We start from the raw sequence: 25,298 nt of genomic DNA, 5'->3' as shown, positions 1-25,298 counted from the left end.
GAAACTGGCGTTGTTTTAGCCCAGGGTCAGCAGGAGGAGGAGAGGAGCAAAGTGTAGGCCGAAGCCTGCACTGGTGGCAGCTTTTGGTCAGTTGTGCCAGCGTGGCTTGTGCTGGACACGATGCCGACTACACAGCAGAGGAACAGCTGGCGGTGCTGAACCCCACTAACACATTGGCTGGTGTTTTTCTCTGTGCAGCTAGCATGTCCGGGCAGAAACTGGCGTTGTTTTAGCCCAGGGTCAGCAGGAGGAGGAGAGGAGCAAAGTGTAGGCCGAAGCCTGCACTGGTGGCAGCTTTTGGTCGGTTGTGCCAGCGTGGCTTGTGCTGGACACGATGCCGGCTACACAGCGGGGGAACAGCTGGCGGTGCTGAACACCACTAACACATTGGCTGGTGTTTTTCTCTGTGCAGCTAGCATTTCCGGGCAAAAACTAGCGGTGTTTGAGCCCAGGGTCAGCAGGAGGAGTAGAGGAGCAGAGTGTTGGCCAAAGCCTAGTTGAACCAATTTCAAAGGTTACCTTTAACCCCCCCCTCAGGTGTTGCAAGGTACAAGAGCCACACCTTGAACAGCATTATTGATGCACAAGTCAAAGGTTGCTCTATTTAATTTTGCTCCTTGCACACGCTGAATTAAACACGTACACTATTTAGCCCATTATACTGTCAAACAGTAGTGGAGGCGTGACTACTAGTCTTTTTAAGGAGACGCAGCACAGGTGTACAAATTTACACCTAGGTGCTGTGCGCTGATTCCTTACCGTTGTTATTTGCAGTACAGGAAACTGCGCTCTTGTGTTATCCCTTGGCAATACCCTGTTAGTGCAGGCCGTCTCATGACCTCATTTCATGTTGGCCGGTGCGGTTAACGATGGCCATAAATCCCAGACCCACAGTGGCTTTTCCTAAAGTCACACTGCGGTGCTGGGATTCGTGGCCTTGTGCAGTAAATATGTTCACCGCTCACACATGTCCTTACACCTGCTTCAGACTGGTCGGCCTCAGCTGATCCCTTATCGCATGCCGCGGCCATGAGGCCGCACAGTCAGAAGAAGGCGGAAGGAGGGGAGTGAAAACAGGGGAACATATGCACTGCTCGTGCCCATCAATCACACCCTCGCAGTCAAAATATATGAGACAACGGGGGGCGTTGTGTCGGGCAGGGGGGACGCACAGGCACAGCCAGCCAACCAATGATGTCAGGAGACGGGCAGCGCTAACAATGGGGGTGCTGCGTGTCATTAAAAAGGAAAGTCACACCTCAGGGACATTGTAATGGTCTGTAATGAGACACATTTTGTACTTGTTGAGTTCCACGTGTGCAAGGAGAAAAAGTCAGCCACCTTGTACAAATGCAGCAGTACTGCTGTACAAGGTGGCTGTTATACATAGAAACACCTGGGGGGGTGGAGGGCAGGCTCCCTTCAATTTCAGTTCATGTTCCTGCGTGGCGTTTGCAGGAAACGTTGCAAGCTACACAGCAGGGGAACAGCTGGCGGTGCTGAACCCCACTAACACATTGGCTGGTGTTTTTCTCTGTGCAGCTAGCATGTCCGGGCAGAAACTGGCGTTGTTTTAGCCCAGGGTCAGCAGGAGGAGGAGAGGAGCAAAGTGTAGGCCGAAGCCTGCACTGGTGGCAGCTTTTGGTCAGTTGTGCCAGCGTGGCTTGTGCTGGACACGATGCCGACTACACAGCAGAGGAACAGCTGGCGGTGCTGAACCCCACTAACACATTGGCTGGTGTTTTTCTCTGTGCAGCTAGCATGTCCGGGCAGAAACTGGCGTTGTTTTAGCCCAGGGTCAGCAGGAGGAGGAGAGGAGCAAAGTGTAGGCCGAAGCCTGCACTGGTGGCAGCTTTTGGTCGGTTGTGCCAGCGTGGCTTGTGCTGGACACGATGCCGGCTACACAGCGGGGGAACAGCTGGCGGTGCTGAACACCACTAACACATTGGCTGGTGTTTTTCTCTGTGCAGCTAGCATTTCCGGGCAAAAACTAGCGGTGTTTGAGCCCAGGGTCAGCAGGAGGAGTAGAGGAGCAGAGTGTTGGCCAAAGCCTAGTTGAACCAATTTCAAAGGTTACCTTTAACCCCCCCCTCAGGTGTTGCAAGGTACAAGAGCCACACCTTGAACAGCATTATTGATGCACAAGTCAAAGGTTGCTCTATTTAATTTTGCTCCTTGCACACGCTGAATTAAACACGTACACTATTTAGCCCATTATACTGTCAAACAGTAGTGGAGGCGTGACTACTAGTCTTTTTAAGGAGACGCAGCACAGGTGTACAAATTTACACCTAGGTGCTGTGCGCTGATTCCTTACCGTTGTTATTTGCAGTACAGGAAACTGCGCTCTTGTGTTATCCCTTGGCAATACCCTGTTAGTGCAGGCCGTCTCATGACCTCATTTCATGTTGGCCGGTGCGGTTAACGATGGCCATAAATCCCAGACCCACAGTGGCTTTTCCTAAAGTCACACTGCGGTGCTGGGATTCGTGGCCTTGTGCAGTAAATATGTTCGCCGCTCACACATGTCCTTACACCTGCTTCAGACTGGTCGGCCTCAGCTGATCCCTTATCGCATGCCGCGGCCATGAGGCCGCACAGTCAGAAGAAGGCGGAAGGAGGGGAGTGAAAACAGGGGAACATATGCACTGCTCGTGCCCATCAATCCCACCCTCGCAGTCAAAATATATGAGACAACGGGGGGCGTTGTGTCGGGCAGGGGGGACGCACAGGCACAGCCAGCCAACCAATGATGTCAGGAGATGGGCAGCGCTAACAATGGGGGTGCTGCGTGTCATTAAAAAGGAAAGTCACACCTCAGGGACATTGTAATGGTCTGTAATGAGACACATTTTGTACTTGTTGAGTTCCACGTGTGCAAGGAGAAAAAGTCAGCCACCTTGTACAAATGCAGCAGTACTGCTGTACAAGGTGGCTGTTATACATAGAAACACCTGGGGGGGTGGGGGGCAGGCTCCCTTCAATTTCAGTTCATGTTCCTGCGTGGCGTTTGCAGGAAACGTTGCAAGCTACACAGCAGGGGAACAGCTGGCGGTGCTGAACCCCACTAACACATTGGCTGGTGTTTTTCTCTGTGCAGCTAGCATGTCCGGGCAGAAACTGGCGTTGTTTTAGCCCAGGGTCAGCAGGAGGAGGAGAGGAGCAAAGTGTAGGCCGAAGCCTGCACTGGTGGCAGCTTTTGGTCAGTTGTGCCAGCGTGGCTTGTGCTGGACACGATGCCGACTACACAGCAGAGGAACAGCTGGCGGTGCTGAACCCCACTAACACATTGGCTGGTGTTTTTCTCTGTGCAGCTAGCATGTCCGGGCAGAAACTGGCGTTGTTTTAGCCCAGGGTCAGCAGGAGGAGGAGAGGAGCAAAGTGTAGGCCGAAGCCTGCACTGGTGGCAGCTTTTGGTCGGTTGTGCCAGCGTGGCTTGTGCTGGACACGATGCCGGCTACACAGCGGGGGAACAGCTGGCGGTGCTGAACACCACTAACACATTGGCTGGTGTTTTTCTCTGTGCAGCTAGCATTTCCGGGCAAAAACTAGCGGTGTTTGAGCCCAGGGTCAGCAGGAGGAGTAGAGGAGCAGAGTGTTGGCCAAAGCCTAGTTGAACCAATTTCAAAGGTTACCTTTAACCCCCCCTCAGGTGTTACAAAGTACAAGAGCCACTCCTTCTGCAGCATTAATGCTGCACAAGTAAAAGGTTGCTCTATTAATTTTTCTACTTGCACAAGCTGAATGCAACACGTAGACTATTTAGCCCATTATACTGTTAATCAGTAGTGGAGGCGTGACTTGTCTTTTTAAAGAAAAGCAGCACAGGTGTCGAAAACAACACCTTTTTGCATGGGCGCAGCTTCCTGAGCGTTGTTAGTTGCTGTACAGGAGTCTGCGCTCTTGTGATCCTTTGGCCATGCGCTGTGAGCGCTTCCTGTCTTATGACCTCATTTCATGTTGGCCGTTGCGGTTAGCGATGGACATGAATCCCAGACCCACAGTGTGTTTTTAAAAAATCACACTGCGGTGCTGGGATTCGTGCCCTGGTGCACTAAATATGTTTGCCGCTCACACATGTCCTTACACCTGCTTCAGACTGGGCGGCCTCATCTGATCCCTTATCGCCTGCCGCGGCCATGAGGACACCCAGTCTGAAGAAGGCGGAAGGAGATGAGTGAACACAGGCAAACATATGCACTGCACATGCCCATCAATCACACCCTCGCTGTCCAAAAAAATAAGACACCGAGGGCCGTTGTTTCGAGCAGGGGAGATGCACAGGCGCAGCCAGCTAACCAATGATGTCAAAAGACGGGCAGCGCTAACAAGGGTGGTGCTGCGTGTCATTACAAAGGAAAGTCACACCTCAGGGACATTGTAATGGTCTCTAATGAGACACATTTTGTACGTGTTGAGTTCCACGTGGGCAAGGAGAAAAAGTCAGCCACCTTGTACAAATGCAGCAGTACTGCTGTACAAGGTGGCTGATATACATAGAAACACCTGTGGGTGGGGGGCAGGCTCCCTTCAATTTCAGTTCATGTGCCTGCGTGGCGTTTGCAGGTCACGTTGCAAGCTACACAGCAGGGGAACAGCTGGCGTTGCTGAACCCCACTGACACATTGACTGGTGTTTTTCTCTGTGCAGATTGCATGTCCGGGCAAAAACTAGCGGTGTTAGAGCCCAGGGTCAGCAGGAGGAGGAGGAGAGGAGCAAAGTGTAGGCCGAAGCCTGCACTGGTGGCAGCTTTTGGTCGGTTGTGCCAGCGTAGCTTGTGCTGGACACGATGCCGGCTACACAGCGGGGGAACAGCTGGCGGTGCTGAACCCCACTAACACATTGGCTGGTGTTTTTCTCTGTGCAGCTAGCATGTCCGGGCAGAAACTGGTGTTGTTTGAGCCCAGGGTCAGCAGGAGGAGGAGAGGAGCAAAGTGTAGGCCGAAGCCTGCACTGGTGGCAGCTTTTGTTCTGTTGTGCCAGCGTGGCTTGTGCTGGACACGTTGCCGACTACACAGCAGGGGAACAGCTGGCGGTGCTGAACCCCACTGACACATCACCTAGTGTTTTTTCTGTGTAGACAACACTTCCAGGTGGCAACTGACAGTGTTGAAACCCAGGGAATCAAAGAGGAGCAGAGTGTAGGCCGAAGCCTGCAGTGGAGCAAGTTGAAAGGGAACCTTTAACCCCCCCCCCCAGGCATTTGTTGCTGAAAGAGCCATCTTGTACAGCAGTAATACTGCACATGGAAAATGGTGGCTCCGAAAATTATGCTCCTTGCAAACGCTGAAGTACACACTCATATAATGTGTCCCCTCACACCGTCAAACCATCCCGGAAGTGGGACTTTCCTTTGTAATGTGACACAGCACAGCCGTCATTCCAACCCCCTTGGTGCCGGGCACCACCTCCTCAACGTTGTTTGGTTCTGTCACGGAGCCCGCACTGTAATGTTATCCCTTGGCCATGCACAGTTAGCGGTGCCCGTCTTCTGACATCATGTAGGTGTCAGGCTGGCAGTGCCTGTGCGTCCAAGCTGCCCGAGATCCAACCTTGCAGTGTCATCTAATGTAGTCCCACTGCGGACCAGGGATCCATGGTCATGCGCAGTGCATATCATCGCCTCTCACTCACCTCCTTCCTGCTTCTTCAGACTGTGCGGCGTCACGGCCGTGGCATGCTATTAGGGATCAGCTGACGCCGCCTAGTCTGAAGAAGCGTGAAGAAGGGGAGTGAGAGGCTAGTATATGCACTGCGCATGGCCATGGATACCAGGCCCACTGTGGGATCACATTAGACGACACTGCGAGGTGTGATTTCGGGCAGCGTGGACGCACAGGCGCAGCCAGGACGACAACAAATGATGTCAGAGGACGGGCAGCGCAAACTGTGCATGGCCAAGGGATAACATAACAGCGCAGGGTCCATGACGGAATCAAACAACGCTAAGGAGGCAGCGCACGGTGCCAAGGGGGTAGCAATGACGGCTGTGCTGCGTCACATTACAAAGGAAAGTCCCACCTCCGGGACGGTTGGACGGTGTGAGGGGACACATTACATGAGTGTGTAGTTCAGCGTTTGCAAGGAGCATAATTTCAAGAGCGACCTTTCCCTTGTGCAGTATTAGTGCTGCACATGGTGGCTCTTTCAGTAACAAACGCCTGGGGGGGGGGGGACAGGTCCCCTTACATTTTAGTTGTGCCAGCGTGGCGGTCGCATGACACGTTGCCGGATACACAGCTGGGGATCAGCTGACGTTACTGAACCCCAATAACAGAGGAGCGACTGTTGACTGTGCACACAGCACTTCCAGGCACCAACTGGCGGTGTTAGAGCCCAGGGACAGCAGGAGGAGCAGATTGGAGGTATTGCCGCACACACAGCTGGGGATCAGCTGACGTTACTGAACCCCAATAACAGAGGAGCGACTGTTGACTGTGCACACAGCACTTCCAGGCACCAACTGGCGGTGTTAGAGCCCAGGGACAGCAGGAGGAGCAGATTGGAGGTATTGCCGCACACACAGCTGGGGATCAGCTGACGTTACTGAACCCCAATAACAGAGGAGCGACTGTTGACTGTGCACACAGCACTTCCAGGCACCAACTGGCGGTGTTAGAGCCCAGGGACAGCAGGAGGAGCAGAGGAACAGAGTGTAGGCCGAAGCCTGATTGGAGCAAGTTGAAAGGAAACCTTTAACCCCCCCCCCAAGACGTTTGTAGCTGAAAGAGCCATGTTGTGCAGCACTAAGGATGCAAAAGGAAAAGGTTGCTCTTTTAATTATGCTCCTTGCAAACACCGAAGTAAACACTAAAAATGTGTCCCTTTATACCGTTAAACCGTTCCGGAGGTGCGAATTTCCTTCGTAATGGGACACAGCACAGCTGTCATTCCTATCCCCTTGATGCCGTGCGCTGCCTCCTCAGCGTTGTTTTAAGCTGTCACGGAGCCTGCGCTGTTCTGTTAGCCCTTGGCCATGCCCAATTAGCGCTGCCTGTCTTCTGACATAATTTGGTGTCAGGCTGTCAGTGCCTGTGCGTCCACGCTGCTCCAGATCCCACCTCGCAGTCTCATCTAACATAATCCCACTGCGGGCCTTGGAACCATGGGCATGCACAGTGCATAACCTCGACTCTCACTCCCCTCCTTCCCTCTTCTTCAGACTGTGCGGTGTCACGGCCGTGGCATGCTAGGGATCAGCTGACGGCGCACAGTCTAAAGAAGGCGGAGGGAAATGAGCGAGAGCCCGAGGGGAAGATATGCACTGCGCATGCCCATGGATCCCAGGCCCGCAGTGTGACTCAATCAGAAGACACTGCGAGGCGGGATCTCGGGCACCGCGGCCGCACAGGCGCAGCCAGCCTGACACCAAATTATGTCAGAAGACAGGCAGCGCAAATAGGGCATGCCCAAGGGATAACAGAACAGCGCAGGCTCCGTGACAGCTTAAAACAACGCTGAGGAGGCAGCGCATGGCACCAAGGGGGTAGGAATGACGGCTGTGCTGCGTCACATTACGAAGGAAAGTCCCAGCTCCGGGACGGTATAACGGTATCAGTGAACACATTTTATAAGGGTTAAGTTCTGCGTGTGCAAAGAGCTAAAAAAAAAGAGCTACCTTTTCCTTGTGCAGCATTACTGCTGCACAAGATGGCTCTTTCAGTAACAAACGACGGGGGGGGGGGACAGGTTCCCTTACATTTAGGTTGTTGTGCCAGCGTGGCGGTCGCAGGACACATTGCCGGCTACACAGCTGGGGATCAGCTGACGTTACTGAAACCCAATAACACTGGGTCGTATGTTTTTACTGTGCAGCCTGCACTTCTGAGCCGCAACTGGCGGTGTTGGAGCCCAGGAATAGCAGTTCAGGTGGTAGAAAGATGAACACAGCAGGAGACCTGGATGACACCCAATTACTTAATCAGGCAGAGGAGTGGCAAATTCCTGCGAGATCCAGGCCTGGTTCATTTTCAGGAAAGTAAGCCGGTCAACGTTATCGGAGGATAGTCGCATGCGACGGTCTGTTAGTACACCACCTGCGGCACTAAAGACACGTTCCGATAAGACACTAGCCGCAGGGCAAGCCAGCACCTCCAATGCATACTGGCTTAGCTCTGGCCATGTATCCAGCTTAGAGACCCAAAACTTGAACGGGGAAGAGCCGTCTGGGAGTACAGTAAGAGGGCAAGCCATGTAGTCTGTCACCATCTGACGGAACCGTTGCCTCCTGCTGACTGGAGCCGCCGGTGATGGTGTAGACATTTGGGGCGGGCAAACAAAAGTGTGCCAGAGTTGTGCCATACTGGGCTTGCCTTGGGCAGAGGCACTGCTTCTGCTCCCTCTTTGGGCAGAGCCTCCCCCACTGCCTCGACGCACTGAGCTGCTTTGTAAAGCACTAGCAGCACTCCTCTCAGTTGGACAGGAGAAGATGATGGAATTCACCAGTGTGTCATGGTACTCCCGCAATTTACGCTCCCGGGTCAACGCAGGGATGAGGTTTTGGACGTTGTCCCGGTAGCGAGGATCGAGGAGGGTGAACACCCAATAATCAGGCATGTTGAGAATGTGGTCGATGCGGCGGTCGTTTCTCAGGCACTGCAGCATGAAATCCACCATGTGCTGCAGAGTGCCAACCGGCCCAGAAACGCTGTCCCCTGCTTGAGACATGATCTCTGCCCGCTCGTCATCACCCCACCCTCGCTGTACACACTGACCACTGGACAATTGTGTCGCTCCCTCCTCTGGACGGAGCTCTTCCTCCTCCATTGACTCCTCCTCATCCTCCTCACAAATTGGCCCCTGCGTACCCCTTTGTGAGGAACCACGTGGCGCTGACTCTCCAGAAGCTGATGGAAAAGGTGACTCCTCATCCTCCACCTCTTCCACCACATCATCCCTTAACCCTTGCAAAGTTTGCTGAAGCAGGCAGATAAGGGGGACAGTCATGCTGACTAGTGCATCATCTGCACTTGCCATCCGCGTGGAATAATCAAAAGGACGCAAAACCTGGCAGACGTCCTTCATAGTGGCCCACTCTGTGGTTGTGAAGTCTGATCGGCGCTGACTGCGACTTCTTTGCGCCTGATGCAGCTGGTACTCCATAACTGCTTGCTGCTGCTCACACAACCGCTCCAACATATGTAACGTGGAATTCCACCGGGTAGGTAGGTCACATATGATGCGGTGTTCCGGAAGGCGGAATCGGCGCTGCAGAGCAGCAATGCGGGATCTGGCCAAGCTGGAACGCCGCAAGTGAGCACACTCTAGGCGGACCTTGTGCAGCAGGGCATCAAGATCCGGATAGTCCCTCAGAAAACTCTGCACAACCAAATTGAGCACATGTGCCAGACATGGGATGTGAGTGAGGTTGCCAAGGGCCAAAGCTGCCACCAGATTTCGGCCATTGTCACACACTACCATGCCTGGCTGGAGATTCGCTGGCAGTAACCACACATCGCTCTCCTGCTTTATGGCATTCCAGAGCTCCTGCGCTGTGTGGCTTCGATGCCCCAATGAAACTAGTTTCAAGACGGCCTGCTGACGTTTGGCCACGGCTGTGCTCATGTCGGTCATAGGTAAACGTTCACGGGTCCATGTGGGGGTGGACTGTGACGGATCCTGCAGAGAGGAATCAGAGGAACTGGTGTAAGAGGAGGAGTCGATGCGTACAGACTGGATTCCTGCAATCCTTGGAGTGGGCAGGACACGTCCTGCGCCACTCGCACGATCTGTACCTGGCTCAACAACATTAACCCAATGGGCAGTGAGGGAAACATATCGCCCCTGTCCATGCTGACTGGTCCACGCATCGGTGGTGAGGTGGACCTTGCTACTGACGGCGTTCAGTAGCGCATGTTTTATGTTTGCCTCAACATGCCTGTGCAGGGCAGGGACAGCCTGCCTGCTGAAGTAAAAGCGGCTGGGCACCTTGTACTGTGGGACTGCCAATGCCATCAAGTCACGGAAGCTGTCAGTCTCCACCAGCCTGAACGAGAGCATTTCCAGGGACAACAGTTTGGCAATGCCTGCATTCAGAGCCTGTGCTCGGGGGTGGTTGGCCGAGAATGCCCGCCTTTTCTCCCATGCCTGTACTACCGATGGCTGTAGAGTAGACTGGGAGTGTGAGGATGACTGGGAAGGTGGTGCTGTGGGTGGAATTACACAAGGTCTCTGGGAGGAAGCCAAACCAGCTGTGCGTGAGCTGGAGGAAGAGGCAACACGAGCTGAAGAGGTGGTAGCTGCCGCTGTTGGTTGGCCTACATCTTCAGTGTGTTTCTGTAACTCCACCGCGTGCCTGGTCCGCACATGTTTCCACATATTTGTGGTATTGAGGTTGCTGACATTTTTCCCTCTTTTTACTTTATGATGACACAGCTTGCATTTGACAAAACAAATGTCATCTGCAACTGTGTCAAAAAAGGACCAGGCACTGCAAGTCTTGGGAGCGCCCTTTTTGGCTTTGGAAAGAGACAGGCTCCAGGCTCCGCAGTCTTCCCCCTCCCTCTCCCTCTTTGGCCCGTAAGAGGAAGCTCTTCCTCTGAGCTGCTCCCACCACCTTCCTGTTCCTCTCGCCACGATGGGTCAAGGACCTCATCATCTCCACTACCCTCTGCCACCAACTGCTCCTCCTGGGTAGTCTCAGCAGCACAGTACGCACGAGAAAGCGGCACCTGAGTTTCATCATCAGATGCGTACTGCGCTGTGGTCACCGGAGGCACTGGCCCACCTGCCTCTTCAGAGTCAGAGAGAAAAAGGTGTTGGGCATCACTGCACACTGCCTCTTCTTCCATTTCTCCAATGCTGCTTGGCTGGCCCCCTGTTTCCAAGCCAAGAGATTCAGAGAACAGAAGTAGAGACGGCTCCTGTCCTGGGCTCTCTGACTGCCTGGCCAATTTGGCAGGTGGTGAAGAGACAGATGGCTGCTCTCCAGTGCTCTGTGCCTGAGAGGATGTGGCACTAACTGAAGTCGATGCCGAGGCGTTAGCTGCCATCCACCCGACAACGGCTTCAATTTGGTCTTCACGCAGCAGCGGTGCACGGCGCTCTCCGACAAAGCTGCGCATGAAGGACTGTTCCCTGCTGAAACTGAGTGACGACGAGTCACCGGCGCCCGCAGCAGGCACAGAATCACCACGTCCTCTCCCTGCTCCTCTCCCTGCTCCGCGCCCACGCCCACGTGCCTTACTCCCTGCCCTCTTCATCTTGGTTGACAGATAAAGATAAGCAGAAAAGTACTAAGGCCTTAGTGTGCTTATTCCTGTAATGCTCCTCCTAACAGGTGTAAGAAACACTAATGTTGTAAATTGTGGACTAAACTTTATTATTTTTCAAATGTGGCCTACACAAGTGTTAAGTTGTGTTTGGTGAACTTAACCTTTTTTTTGGTGCAGATCGGGCTACAGAGCTAGTTTAAATCACACGGAGACCGTGCAGACAGCCGTAAACGGCGCTGCAAGGCCAAAAAACCCTCCTCTAGGTTATCCTATATAGTGTTTTTCCACTATTTAGCTGGATACAAGTGGAAAGACACTAATAGGAATTTTTTTTTTCAAATTTTAAACTGGCTGCACTATTTGAAAAAAAGGAAATTGTTTTTCAAGGTATGAGGCAGTAACGCACCCTGAGCTGAATCCAACCGGCTATGGCTGCACACAGACTACAGGGCGAGCTGCGCTCACACAGAGACCGTGCAGACAGCCGTAAACGGCGCTGCAAGGCCCCAAAAAAACCCTCTAGGTTATCCTATGTAGTGTTTTTCCACAATTGAGCTGGAGACTGGTGGAAAGACACTAATAGGAATTTTTTTTTCTTCAAATTTTAAACAGGCTGCACTATTTCAAAAAAAGGAAAATTTTTCTCAAGGTATGAGCCAGTAACGAACCCTGAGCTGAATCCAACCGGCTATGGCTGCACACAGACTACAGGGCGAGCTGGGCTCACACGGAGACCGTGCAGACAGCCGTAAACGGCGCTGCAAGGCCAAAAAACCCTCCTCTAGGTTATCCTATATAGTGTTTTTCCACTATTTAGCTGGATACGAGTGGAAAGACACTAATAGGAATTTTTTTTTTCAAATTTTAAACAGGCTGCACTATTTGAAAAAAAGGAAAATTTTTCTCAAGGTATGAGCCAGTAACGAACCCTGAGCTGAATCCAACCGGCTATGGCTGCACACAGACTACAGGGCGAGCTGGGCTCACACGGAGACCGTGCAGACAGCCGTAAACGGCGCTGCAAGGCCCAAAAACCCCCCTCTAGGTTATCCTATGTAGTGTTTTTCCACAATAGAGCTGGAGACTGGTGGAAAAACACTAATAGGAAATTTGAGAAAAAATGTGCAGCAGGCTGCACTAAGAGCAAAAAAGAACAACTGTGTGAGGCAGTGTGAACCCCCCCTGAGCTGAATACAACCGGGTATATGGCTGCACACAGACTACAGAGTGAACTGCACACACACAACACACACAGAGACCTTGCAGAACGCTGTTAAAACAGCGCTGCAAGGCAAGAGCAAGGTGAACAGTGAAGAACACACAGCGTTTTGCTAAATTAGCCTTTGGAAAGGAAAATAAAGCAATTAGCAAGCTCAACTGGCCCTCAGTTAGAACACAGCGTCCTGTCCCTAACTGAAATCACAGCAGAGTGAGCGCAAAATGGCGGCAGCGCTTTTTTATAGTGCAGAGTGACATCATTTCAGCAGCCAATCCAAGCCTTGCCAGTACTTACATGCCCACCATGCTAAACAGGATGTGCCCACACTTTCATTCATTCCTCATTGGCTGCTGCGTTCAATTTGAATTCTGGGAACTTCCGATTCCGGTATCCGATACGCGGGAAGTATCGGAATTCAGTATCGGAATTCCGATACCGCAAATATCGGCCGATACCCGATACTTGCGGTATCGGAATGCTCAACACTAATCATCACTTATCGCCTTCTAGATCTGATACATTGACAGATGCACTCATGGATTAGCAATCCCCAGTTTCAATGCCATATTCCCCTGCTGAATATATAATTGTTGTATCTCAGATTTATTGGTCAAAAAATAGACTATACTAACATGTGAATAATGTCTATAGGCTGTGATACCGCACCACTGTACCACGAAAAAACATAACATAGCCTCTACCTGGTATGACTAAGGGCAATACCCAGAGTTTACAGGATAGGGATTATATTCATAATTCTCTGATACCCTTAACTCAATCTGACTATCGATATATATGTATAATATATACGAGATATCCATTACTCATCACTAGCTAGGTGTGACTATTACTGGGACTCACAAAGACCTTTGATCCATTACTTGGGTTGGGTCTCAGCACATCTGTATATGTGCTTTGTTTCTGTGTATAGATATACATTTTATAAGGATTCAAGGGACAGCTGTCGTGGAGCAGGGATGCAACATTGCAAATTTACGGTACCATCCTCCACTGTTAGGTAGGCTATCAGATCCAAGGGCCTATTATGGAGCAATAAAGGTTAATCAACATTAATATCATATTTGATAGACTGCTGCCCTGATTCCTTGCCATATACGGTCACTTGGGAGTGATCGTTTGTACACTTATTACTGTTTTTTGTATTAGAATTATTAATAAAATATATCATTTTACAGGGGTTGCTGTTCTTTAGTTCAAATTTGTTTTACGACTAAAAGAGGGTTGGGGAGTCTTTTTTCAAATAAAGGACTTTATTCTGGTTATGTCTTTAATACAATATGGGGTTAGTAATAGGGGCGTCTGATAGATGCCTCTCCATTACTAACCCCTGGGCTGTATGTCAGCCACCAAAAAACAGCTGACATCAACCTCTTACCTATTACCCCACTTGCCACTGCACCAGGGCAAGTGGGAAGAGTAGTAGCTAAGTGCCAGAATTGGTGCATCATAAGGATGAGCCATTTCTGGAGTAACTGAGATGTGATGTTCTTAGTCTGAGAGGGGGCACATATCCCTGGCCCATTTCTAAGCTATTACTATAAGCCCACAGCTGTCTGTTTAGCCTTTGCTGGCTATTGAATATAGGAGGGACCCTGTTATGATACGGTGGTCTAGGAGCAACATGGAACGAGCTCTGAAGGAAGTGGTAACTGTACTGACCGCAGTTCCTAAGCTCAACACAACACTAGAAGTAGCCGTGGAATGCTCCTAACTCTCCCTAGGCATCTCGTCACAGCCTAAGAGCTAACTACCCCTAAAGAAAGAAGCAGGAAAGCTATCTTGCCTCAGAGAAAATCCCCAAAGGATAGATAAGCCCCCCACAAATAATGACTGTGAGTGGAGAGGGAAAAGACATACACAGAATGAAACCAGGATGAGCACAGGAGGACAGTCTAGCTAAATAGATAGGACAGGATGGAATACTGTGCGGTCAGTATAAAACACTACAAAAATCCACGCAGAGTTTACAAAAAATCTCCACACCTGACTAAAGGTGTGGAGGGCAAATCTGCCTCCCAGAGCTTCCAGCAAGACAGAATTAATTCACATAGATAAGCTGGACAAACATAGAAAGCACAGAATGGATAAGTCCACAATCTATGGACAGAAAAGAGCAAGGTAAAACTTAGCTTTATGCAGTAAAAGAGAAGAAACTAATGCGGCACTCACCCCGAATTTGCTGTGAAGATTGTGATCTTTAATGGAGAAAGATGAAAATTACATCCATCAGGACATCAGGTACATATGAGGGTGCGGTATAGGAGCACGGACGACGGCCGTTTCGCACACACAGGTGCTTCTACGGGTCCAGGACCCGTAGAAGCACCTGTGTGTGCGAAACGGCCGTCGTCCGTGCTCCTATACCGCACCCTCATATGTACCTGATGTCCTGATGGATGTAATTTTCATCTTTCTCCATTAAAGATCACAATCTTCACAGCAAATTCGGGGTGAGTGCCGCATTAGTTTCTTCTCTTTTACTGCATACCAATTACTCTCTGGACATTCATGCAGAGCACCATTACCCTTTACGATTGTGACGCCTGAATACACAGCTGTCCATTAACAGTCCTGCATGCTTGGAAACATTCTGCTCTAGTGCCGTTCTGCTCCCTATACTATTATAAAACTTAGCTTTGCTGAAATGGTCAGGATAACAGGGAACTCCAAAGAGATGTGAATCCAACCAGAAACCATTTACAAGTGGCACTGGCTGAAGAAAGAGCCAGGCCTAAATAGCAGAGCAGAAGAGACGATAAGTGGAGGCAGCTGATGACAGCTAACTCCAAGGAGCAGCCATACCACTAGAAACCACAAGAGGGAGCCCAAGAGCAGAACTCACAAAAGTGCCACTTACAACCACCGGAGGGAGCCCAAGAGCGGAATTCACAACAGGACCCCACATCATTTTGGGGGGGGTGTCTTCCCTACAATAACCAGTAAAGGCTAAACAAATATCTGTGAACTGATATTATTAGCCTGGGAACTTTTATGGGTATTAGTCTGAGAGTGGGCCAATATCCATGGCACTTTCCAAGCCTATTAATATCAGCCAGCAACTGTTTAGCATTTGCTGGTTATTGAACATAGGGGAGAACCATGTCTTTATTTCAGGGTTTCCCCTATAATAACCAGTAAAGGCTAATAGCCTGGGAACCTATATTTATATTGGTCCCTTCCCTGAATATTAAAATCAGTCCCCAGATGTCAGCTTTCCCTCAGCTGATTGTAAAAGTTATGTGGGACCCCAGGCCATTTTTTTCATTTATTTTTTTATTTATTAACAAGTACAATAATGTCACCTGAGTTCATAACAGCTGTTTCTCTTCCTTTGCAAGTTTCAGTGCTGGACTGATGAACTATCGCAAGTCAGACACTCATCACTCCGGCATTCATCAGTCCGGCATTTGAGCTACCTTTCAAGTTACCTGAGTTCACAGCCACTAGGTCTCCCGACATGGGAAACTTTGAGGGACATTTTAAGGTTACTGGAGTTTCCAGCTGCTGTTATACCTGTAGGCTATGAACTAAGGTTAACTTGGGTGTGTGTTTTATTGTAATTGCTAATAAATAAAAAACATGGAAAAAAACAGCTTGGGGTACCCCGTAATTTACAGAACTATTTGAGGGAAAGGCAATGGCTGGAGGCTCATGTTAATACTATTGGAAGGGTCAAATACCCATAATGGTTCCCAGGCTATTAATATTAGCTCACAACTGTTTGCTTAGCCCCTACTGGTTATTAATGGATAAACTCCCCCCAAAAAGGCATGGGGTCCCCCCTATAATTACTAACCAGCGAAGTCTATACAAGACAGCAGCGGGCTTATATTAATAGCTTAGGAAGGGGCCATGGATATTGGCCTCCTCCTAAACTAAGAACACCAGCCCTCAGCCACCCTAGAAATGGTACATCCATAAGATGCGCTAATTCTGACGCTTAGCCTTGCTCTTCCCACTTGCCCTGGTGTGGTGGCAAATAAGGTAATAGTTGTGAGGTTGATGTCATCTGTTTTATGGCCACTGACATCAAGCCCATGGGTTAGTAACGGAGAGGTGTCTAAAAGAAACCACCATTACTAACTCCATAGTCAAATGTAATAAAGACACAGACAGAGAAAAGTCCTTTAATTGACATAAACGGCCTTTATTTGAAATAAAAACTCTCTGACCCTCTTTTACCCTTTTATTCAGCCAAAATGAAAATAAAAAAACAAAGTTATACTAATTTTTCGCCTAATAATCCATTAATGGCCATGTCAAACAACAGTCCGGATGGTTTTGTGAGCGATCACCTCTCACAACGCCAGCTGTAACACACTGTGTTTATCATGAGAATGTGGCTGCAGTGACCAGCGATCACCTTAACCCCTTTACCCCCAAGAGTGGTGTGCATGTTAATGGCCAGGCCAATTTTTACAATTCTGACCACTATTCCTTTATGAGATTATAACTCTGGAACATTTATCTTTATTTCACAAAAAATTTACTTCAGATCCAATTTGTTTGATTTTACCAAGGGTAACAGGAAAACTTGGACTCCTCAGGAACTTAACTAGATGTGTGGTGAGCACTTTGAACCCCCAAGTGCTTCACAGAAGCTTATAATGTGGAGCCGTAAAAATAAAAAATCATATTTTTTTCGCAAAAAATGATCTTTTTGCCCCAAATTCTTTATTTTCCCAAGGGTAACAGGAGAAATTGGACCAAAAAAGTGTTGATACCCCATATGTTTGTGTAAACCACTGTTTGGGCGCATGGCAGAGCTCGGAAGGGAAGGAGCGCCGTTTGACTTTTCAATGCAAAATTGACTGGAATTGAGATAGGACACCATGTTGCGTTTGGAGAGCCCCTGATGTGCCTAAACAGTAAAATCCTCCACAAGTGACACCGCTTTGGAAAGTAGACCTCTAAGGAACTTATCTAGATGTGTTGTGAGAACTTTGAACCCCCAAGTGTTTCACTAAAGTTTATAACGCAGAGCCATTGAAATGAAAAATAATTTTTTTTCCACAAAAATGATTTTTTTAGCCCATAATTTAGCATTTTCCCAAGGGTAACAGGAGAAATCAGACCCCAAAAGTTGTTGTTCAATTTGTCCTGAATAAGCTGATACCCCATATGTGGGGGGAATTACCAATTGGGGCAAACAGAGCTCGGAAGGGAAGGAGCACCGTTTTGGAATGCAGACTTTGATGTAATGGTTTGCGGGCATCATGTTGCGCTTGCAGAGCCCCTGATTTACCTAAACAGTAGCAGCCCCCCACAAGTGACCCCATATTGGAAACTAGACATCCCAAGGAACTTATCTAGATATGTTGTGAGAACTTTGAACCCCCAAGTTTTTCACTAAAGTTTATAACGCAGAGCAGTGAAAATAAAAAATCATTTTTTTCCACAAAATTATTTTTTAGCCCCCAGTTTTGTATTTACCCAAGGGTAACATGAGAAATTGAACCCCAAAAGTTGTCCAATTTGTCCTGAGAACGCTGATACCCCATATGTGGGAGAAAACTACTGTTTGGGCATATGGGAGAAAACTACTGTTTGGGCACACATCGGGGATCGGAAGGGAAGTAGTGGCGTTTTGGAATGCAGACTTTGATGGAATTGTCTGCGGGCGTCATGTTGCGTTTGCAGAGCCACTGATGTGCCTAAACAGTAGAAACCCCCTACAAGTGATCCCATTTTGGAAACTAGACCCCCCAAGGAACTTATCTAGAAGTGTTGTGAGAACTTCTAACCCCCAAGTGTTTCACCAAAGTTTATAATGCAGACCCGTGAAATTAAAAAATCATTTTTTTCCCTCAAAAATTATTTTTTAGCCCCCAAATCTTTATTTTCTCAAGGGAAACAGGAGAAATTGGACCACAAAAGTTGTTGTCCAATTTGTCCTGAGTACGCTGATACCCGATATGTGGGGGTAAACCACTGTTTGGGTGCACGGCAGAGCTCAGAATGGAAGGAGCACTTTTTCAATGCAGAATTGGCTGGAATTGAGATTGGATGCCATGTCGCATTTGGAGGGCCCCTAATGTGCCTAAACAGTGGAAACCCCCCAATTCTATCTCCAACCCTAACATGGACACACCCCTAACCCTAATCCAAACCCTAACCATAACCCTAACCACACCCCTAACCCCAACACACCCCTAACCCTAATCCCAACCCTTACCACACCCCTAACCCCAACAGACCCCTAACCCCAACACACCCCTAACCCTAATCCCAACTCTAATCATAACCCAACCACACCCTTAACCCTGACACACCCCTAACCCTAAGCCCAACGCTAACCCAAACATAAACATAATCCAAACCCTAACCCAAACTCTAGCCCCAACTCAACCCTAACTTTACCTTTAGCACCAACCCTAAAGGTACCTTCACACTGAGCAACTTTCCAACGAGAACGACAATGATCCGTGATGTTGCAGCGTCCTGGATAGCGATCTCGTTGTGTTTGACACGCAGTAGCGATCTGGATCCCGCTGTGACATCGCTGGTCGGAGCTAGAAGTCCGGAACTTTATTTGGTCGTCAGGTTGGCGTGATTCATCATGTTTGACAGCAAAAGCAACGATGCCTGCAATGGTTTTTCATGGAGCGAACAACCAGCGAGAACGATAAGTACGTCACTGGATCGCTCCTGCATCGCTCAGCTGTTGCCGGTGTTTGACGTCTCCTAGCGACCTAAACAGCGACGCTGCAGCAATCGGCTCGTTGTCTATATCGCTGCAGCATCGCTAAATGTGACGGTACCTTAACCCTAACTTTAGCCCTAACCCTAATGGGAAATTGGAAATAAATACATTTTTTTATTTTATTATTTTTCCCTAATTAAGGGGGTGATAAAGGGGGGTTTGATTTACTATTTACAACGGGTTTTTATGTTTGGCAGCTGTCACCCACTAAAAGACACTTTTTTATTGCAAAAAATTTGCATCACCACATTTTGAGAGCTATAATTTTTCCATATTTTGGTCCACAGAGTCATGTGAGGTCTTGTTTTTGCGGGACGAGTTGACATTTTTACTGGTACCATTTTCCGGCACATGACATTTTTTGATCGCTTTTTATTCCAATTTTTGGGAGGCAGAATGAACAAAAAACAGCAATTCATGAATTTGTTTTGGAGGGGGACGTTTATAGCCTTCCGTGTGTGGTAAAATTGATAGGCAGTTTTATTCTTCAGGTCAGTGCGATGACAACGATACCTCATTTATATCATTTTTTTTATATTTTAGCGCTTTTATACAATAAAAACTATTTTATATAAAAAATAATTATTTTTGCATCGCTTTATTCTGAGAGCTATAACTTTTTTTATTTTTCCAGTGATGGAGCTATATGGCAGCTTGTTTTTTTGTGGGACAAGATGATGTTTTCAGTGGTACCACTTTTATTTATATCCATCTTTTTAATTGCATGTTATATCACTTTTTATTCGGCAGTATGATGATAAAGCATTGTTTTTTTGCCTTGTTTTTTTTTTTTTTTTTTTTTTAAATGGTGTGCACTAAAGAGGTTAGCTAGTGGGACAGTTTTATAGGTCAGGTCGTTACAGACGCGGTGATACTAAATATATATACTTTTATTGTTTAGATTTTTTATTCAAATATGTATTTATTGATAGAATAAATATTGATTTTTATTATTTTTAAAAAATTTTTTACAATTATTAATAAAAAAATTAAATTAATTCTAACCTTTACACTGTGTCCTACTATGGGACACTCATTTTGTGCAGGCTAATCGCTTATATGGCATGCAGATCTGCATGCCATACAAGCTGCCAGCGCTGAACTCTGTGCACACTGAACTCACAATCTTCCTGAAATGCACTGCGCATGACAGGAAGTCTCTCTGCTCTGGTAACCCGGATGTCATCATGATGACATCGGGTTACCATCGGAGCGATTCGGGACCCCGTTTCATGCCGTAGGTCTCCGATATAAAGGCAGAGGGGCTGTCAGCCCCTTTGCCCGCTCCGGAACGCTGCGATCATGTTTGATTGCAGTGTTCCAGGGGTTAAAGTGCCAGGAGCGGTCCGTGACCGCTCCTGGCACTTAAGGTCGGGCGTCAGCTGATCACATTGGAGGTACTATACCGTCCATGGGAATTAAGTCCCAGGTTACACGGACGGAATAGTACGTCCAATGCCAGAAATGGATTAATGGTCTGTGAGCCACACTTTGCCCAGGTCTGATCTAAACAATGATCTATAAGCTAGACTGCAGGAACTCCCAACTCATACATTGTTTCAAGAAACCACACAGGAGACTAGATACAACAGTATCCATTTCTCAGATGAAAGCAAAAACTAGCTTTGCATAAGTTTGCAGCATGTGAATGTAAGCAACACTCTTCTTATTTGCTAACTGCAAATAATTACAAATGTTGAGCAATTAAAGCTTAAATATACAGGGTGGTCCAAAAGTAGGTGGACAGTATGTGTAATAGGGTTATGAAGAGGGAGATTTATCAAACATGGTGTGAAGTGAAACTGACTCAGTTGCCCTTAGCAACCAATCAGATTCCACTTTTCATTCTTCACAGACTCTTTGGAAAATGAAAGGTGGAATCTGATTCTGATCAGTTTCACAAATCCAGTTTTCACAGCTAAATCTCCCCCAAATCTGTTTTCTTTTCAGATAATTCAGATAACCCATAATGGCAAATAATTTAAATACATATCAAAGAAAATGGATTTTAAAAGAGTATTTATTGGAAATCTCAAAATGCTGAAACAGTTAGAGCAAATCGGGTTGAAACATTTGGTACTCAAGCCCCAAAGAGACAAACCATTTACCGCATTCGTGACAAATTCGATGCCACTGGCTCAATCCTTATTGCTCCAAAAACTGGTCGACCCAAAACAGCCTGTGCAGAAAATAATAAACAACTTATTGCTGAAACATTTGTTCAGAGTCCAAAAAAGTCTACACAGAAGAGTCTCTTTAGAATTGGGAGTTTCACGAACTTCCATCATGCGAATCCTGAAATCTATTGGGTGGAAAGCTTATCGTGCACGTCTAATTCATGGTTTATTGGAGGATGATCCAGACAGGCGGCTGCAATTTAGTGAGATTATGCCAAACGTAATTGAAGAAAATCCAGTAATTTTAGATAACATTATGTGGAGTGATTATCTGGCCATATTAACAGACATAATTGTATTTACTGGTATAATGAGAACATGCATTTAACATTAGAGCAACAACTAAATGAGCCTGGTGTCAATGTTTGGGGTGGTATTTCAAGTTTTCGTGTTTTTGGACCCTTTTTTTGATGGAACAGTCAGAGGAGATAAGTATCTTGAAATTCTTATGAATCAAGTTGTTCCCCAGTTACAGCAACAGCCTAATTCAAATGACCTTTATTTCCAACAAGATGGGGCCCCTCCAAATTATTCAAGAGTAGTCCACGAGTATCTTGATGAAACATTTCCAAATAAATGGATTGGCCAAGAGGCCCACTTGATTGGCCGGCACGTTCACCAGACCTAACCCCAATGGATTTTTTCTTTTGGGGAGTACTCAAGGACAAAGTTTATAGTCGAAAACCAAAAAGTGTCAATGATTTGAAAAATTACATAAGAGATGCATTTCAAGAAATTAATACCCAAAGAGACTTGTGCAAAAATGTTTGTCGAAGCGTAAGAGGCAGACTTCAAAACTACGCAAATTGTAATGGAAAACAGTTTGAGCCCCTGCATTGATAAAATTTAAGGGCTTTTGTATTATTGTTCAGAATAAAATTTAATTGTCAATGTTATGCTTGTGTTAGTAAATAAAATTTTATATATATCAATCAAAATAAATATTATTTTCTGGCACATACATTTGGTCCACCCAGTATTAAAAAAAAAAATAGAACTTATTATGGTTATACTGATTATAGGTAACATACTTATTTGAGTGAGTAAACAGAAGATAAAAACAAAATAAGCAAATACCCTGCAGTAAATTAATAAATACCAATAGTGCATGAAAATAAAATAGGGTACTTAGTTAACATAATTTTGATGAAAATACGAAAAGCCATCCCACCACGTCACGGTGACCCCATTCGGGATGGTCCTAACCTCTAGTATTAAAAATTTACCTTGTATCAAATGACATAAATGTGAATAAGGACTGAACAGGATCGATACCCTGACTAATAAACACCTAGCCATGGGTAGCTGTGCAAACGTAATGTCTAGCTCAAAGAAAGGGAGGTAATGTCCTTATTTGCACAGAGTGCAAAAAACTGAAACAAAAACCTAATGAGATGAACTTGAATATACGTTTGTGTGCATGCACACTGATATAGAAGGGTTAATGTTTTATCTCCTAGATTTTGTTTTGTATTTGCCAGTGGCTTCTGGTGGTCAGTGAGGGTCATATTTCTTGGGTTGTTTTGAGATATTTTATGGTGAAAAAAAAGAACACAAAGACAAGGTTCTGATTTCTGTATTCCAAGATCTATAAACTGACTGCAATACATAGACTGACCGCAGGTCTCCTGACCCAAACTGACATCCTCAGATATGCCTATGATGCTGTAAGTTGGGGTCGGGAGACCCAAGGTCAGTCAAAACATTCCAGTTCATGAAATACAGCCTCCTGAAACCAGCTTGAGAGTATATGCACATGTTCATGTTTTTTTGCGTTTTTTTCCGCGTTTTTCACAATACAAATGCATTACAAACTGCAGACATATGCATCCTATCATTTAGAATGCATTCTGCAATTCTTGTGCACATGATGTGTTTTTTTCCGCAAGAAAAACACATTGCGGTAAAAAAAAGCAGCATGTTCATTAATGTTGCGGATTTGCTGCGTTTTTCCCGCTATTCTATGCATTTGGGAATAAACGCACCAAAAATGCACCAAAAACGCGTAAAAAACGCGAATAAAACGCATGTGGATTTCTGACAGAAATGTCTGGTTTTTGTCAGGAAATTTCTGCTAGAAAATCCTGACGTGTGCACATACCCTAATAGCCCCACTATTCTGGCCATCAAATGGAAAAGGAAATCTGATGGAACAGACTCCCAGTGGAAGCACAAATAGCATGTTCCTTTCATGATCATTTCAAGATGATATCAGTCTTCAGACGTTTTCTACTTTGTCTTTTGATAGATCAAAGTGTACATTGCATATGTGGGCCACATTAAATAATTATACTATATTCTTGCATATTAATATTAGCTTTAAAGCTCTATATTGATTAAATGAATGTGATGGTACCAATAAAATTAGAGGCTACATGCACTACAACATAATTGTATTAGGAGTCCACACAAAACTGAGCAAAATGCATGAGACTGTAGACCAGTTTCAGATGAGCTTAGTATTCACGTCCATATTACGGACGCTAGTCATGACCTAACTGCTGGTCTTATGACCCAAACTACCAGCATTATAATTTCTTATCATGTTCTTAGTTCAGGTCATTAGATCGACGGTCAGATCTTGACTTGCATTAGTACTATGGGCACAGAAATGTGCCCGTACTACATTTGTCTAAAACTGGCCAAATTCATTTGTTTGTTCCCAGCTAATTTCTTGCCTACCAGCTGCTTTATTGGATCGGTCTCCATTGAGGTTACATAAAAAGCTTGTCTATGGATTAGTTTTCAAGATGTTGTACTGAAGCAGATGGCTCTTTTGTGATAATAAATTTTCAATTATGTCTCGTTTCCTTTTTTTCCTCCAACTAGAGTCACTATACATTGGTTAGTAGTAGACATGTCTTTAAGACTAGGGATATAAATTGCTTTAGACAGTATAAATACTGTGAATAGGGTTGAGCGACCTTGACCTTTTTGGAGTCGAGCCGTGTTTCGCGAAACCCGACTATCTTAGAAGTCGAGTCGAGTGGAATCGGCCGATTATCGCGAAAAGTCGGGTATCGCCCGAAACACGAAACCCAATGCAAGTCAATGGGGGAGCATAGTCGGCAGTGAGTGGAGGCCAGGAAAACATCTACACTGCCCATTTTAATGGCAAAAACATCCATTCTTGTTACTGAAGCTTGTCAATCGTAATTTAGCTTATAATAATTGGAAGGCATTTGAAATTGGGGGTCATTTGGCTAAAGTTGTGGGGGGTAGGGCTGGTTCACGTCACGGCAGTGGAGCAGGGAGAGGTAAGTATTTCAACTTTGCAAGTGCTGTGATCCTGAGCAAGCAGGGGGGGCCCACTAGTTGGCATTGGCACTGGCACAGGGCCCCTCAAAGTACAGCGGTGTGTTTGCACGGCGGGGGCGCCTCCCACCGGCAGCAACACTTTTGCGTACTATGAGAGGCCCTGTGCCAGTGACGTCGCCAACTAGTATTCCTCCCCCCACCTGATGAAGGAACCTGCACTTTCATCTGCACCTTCCTCTTTGTCCCCGTGTAAGGTGGTATGGTATGCGGGAAGAGGAACCTGACTTTCAGCAGGGTCACAATCTTGCTGTGTAGCGTGCACAGGGAATTTTGCGTTATGGGTCAATGTACCAGCAGACTCATCTATCACTGGCTGGGCAATGGGCAGGATGAGGAGGAAACACAGATATAGGCCCAAAGAATAAAGTGGGCTAAATGCAGTTCAAAATTGGTAACACAGGACTAACCAGGGGGCATTGCAGTGGAGGACAACTGGAATGAGAGGCTGACACAGAGAGTAGGCCCAAATCAGTAAGTAGTCGAAATGCAGTTCAAAATTGGCAACCGTAGTAAACAGGCGGCACAGCTTTGTTCAGTGGAGGAGAACAGCAAGGAGCGGCAGACACTGTTAGTAGGCCCCAAACCAACTAGTACGCCAAATGCAGTTGTTCCATTTAACCACTATTTAACAAGAGCCTGAAGATAGA

This window comes from Ranitomeya imitator, chromosome 3, assembly GCF_032444005.1.
Source record: "Ranitomeya imitator isolate aRanImi1 chromosome 3, aRanImi1.pri, whole genome shotgun sequence".
NCBI classification, from domain to species: domain Eukaryota; kingdom Metazoa; phylum Chordata; class Amphibia; order Anura; family Dendrobatidae; genus Ranitomeya; species Ranitomeya imitator.
This window is presented reverse-complemented; position numbering follows the sequence as displayed.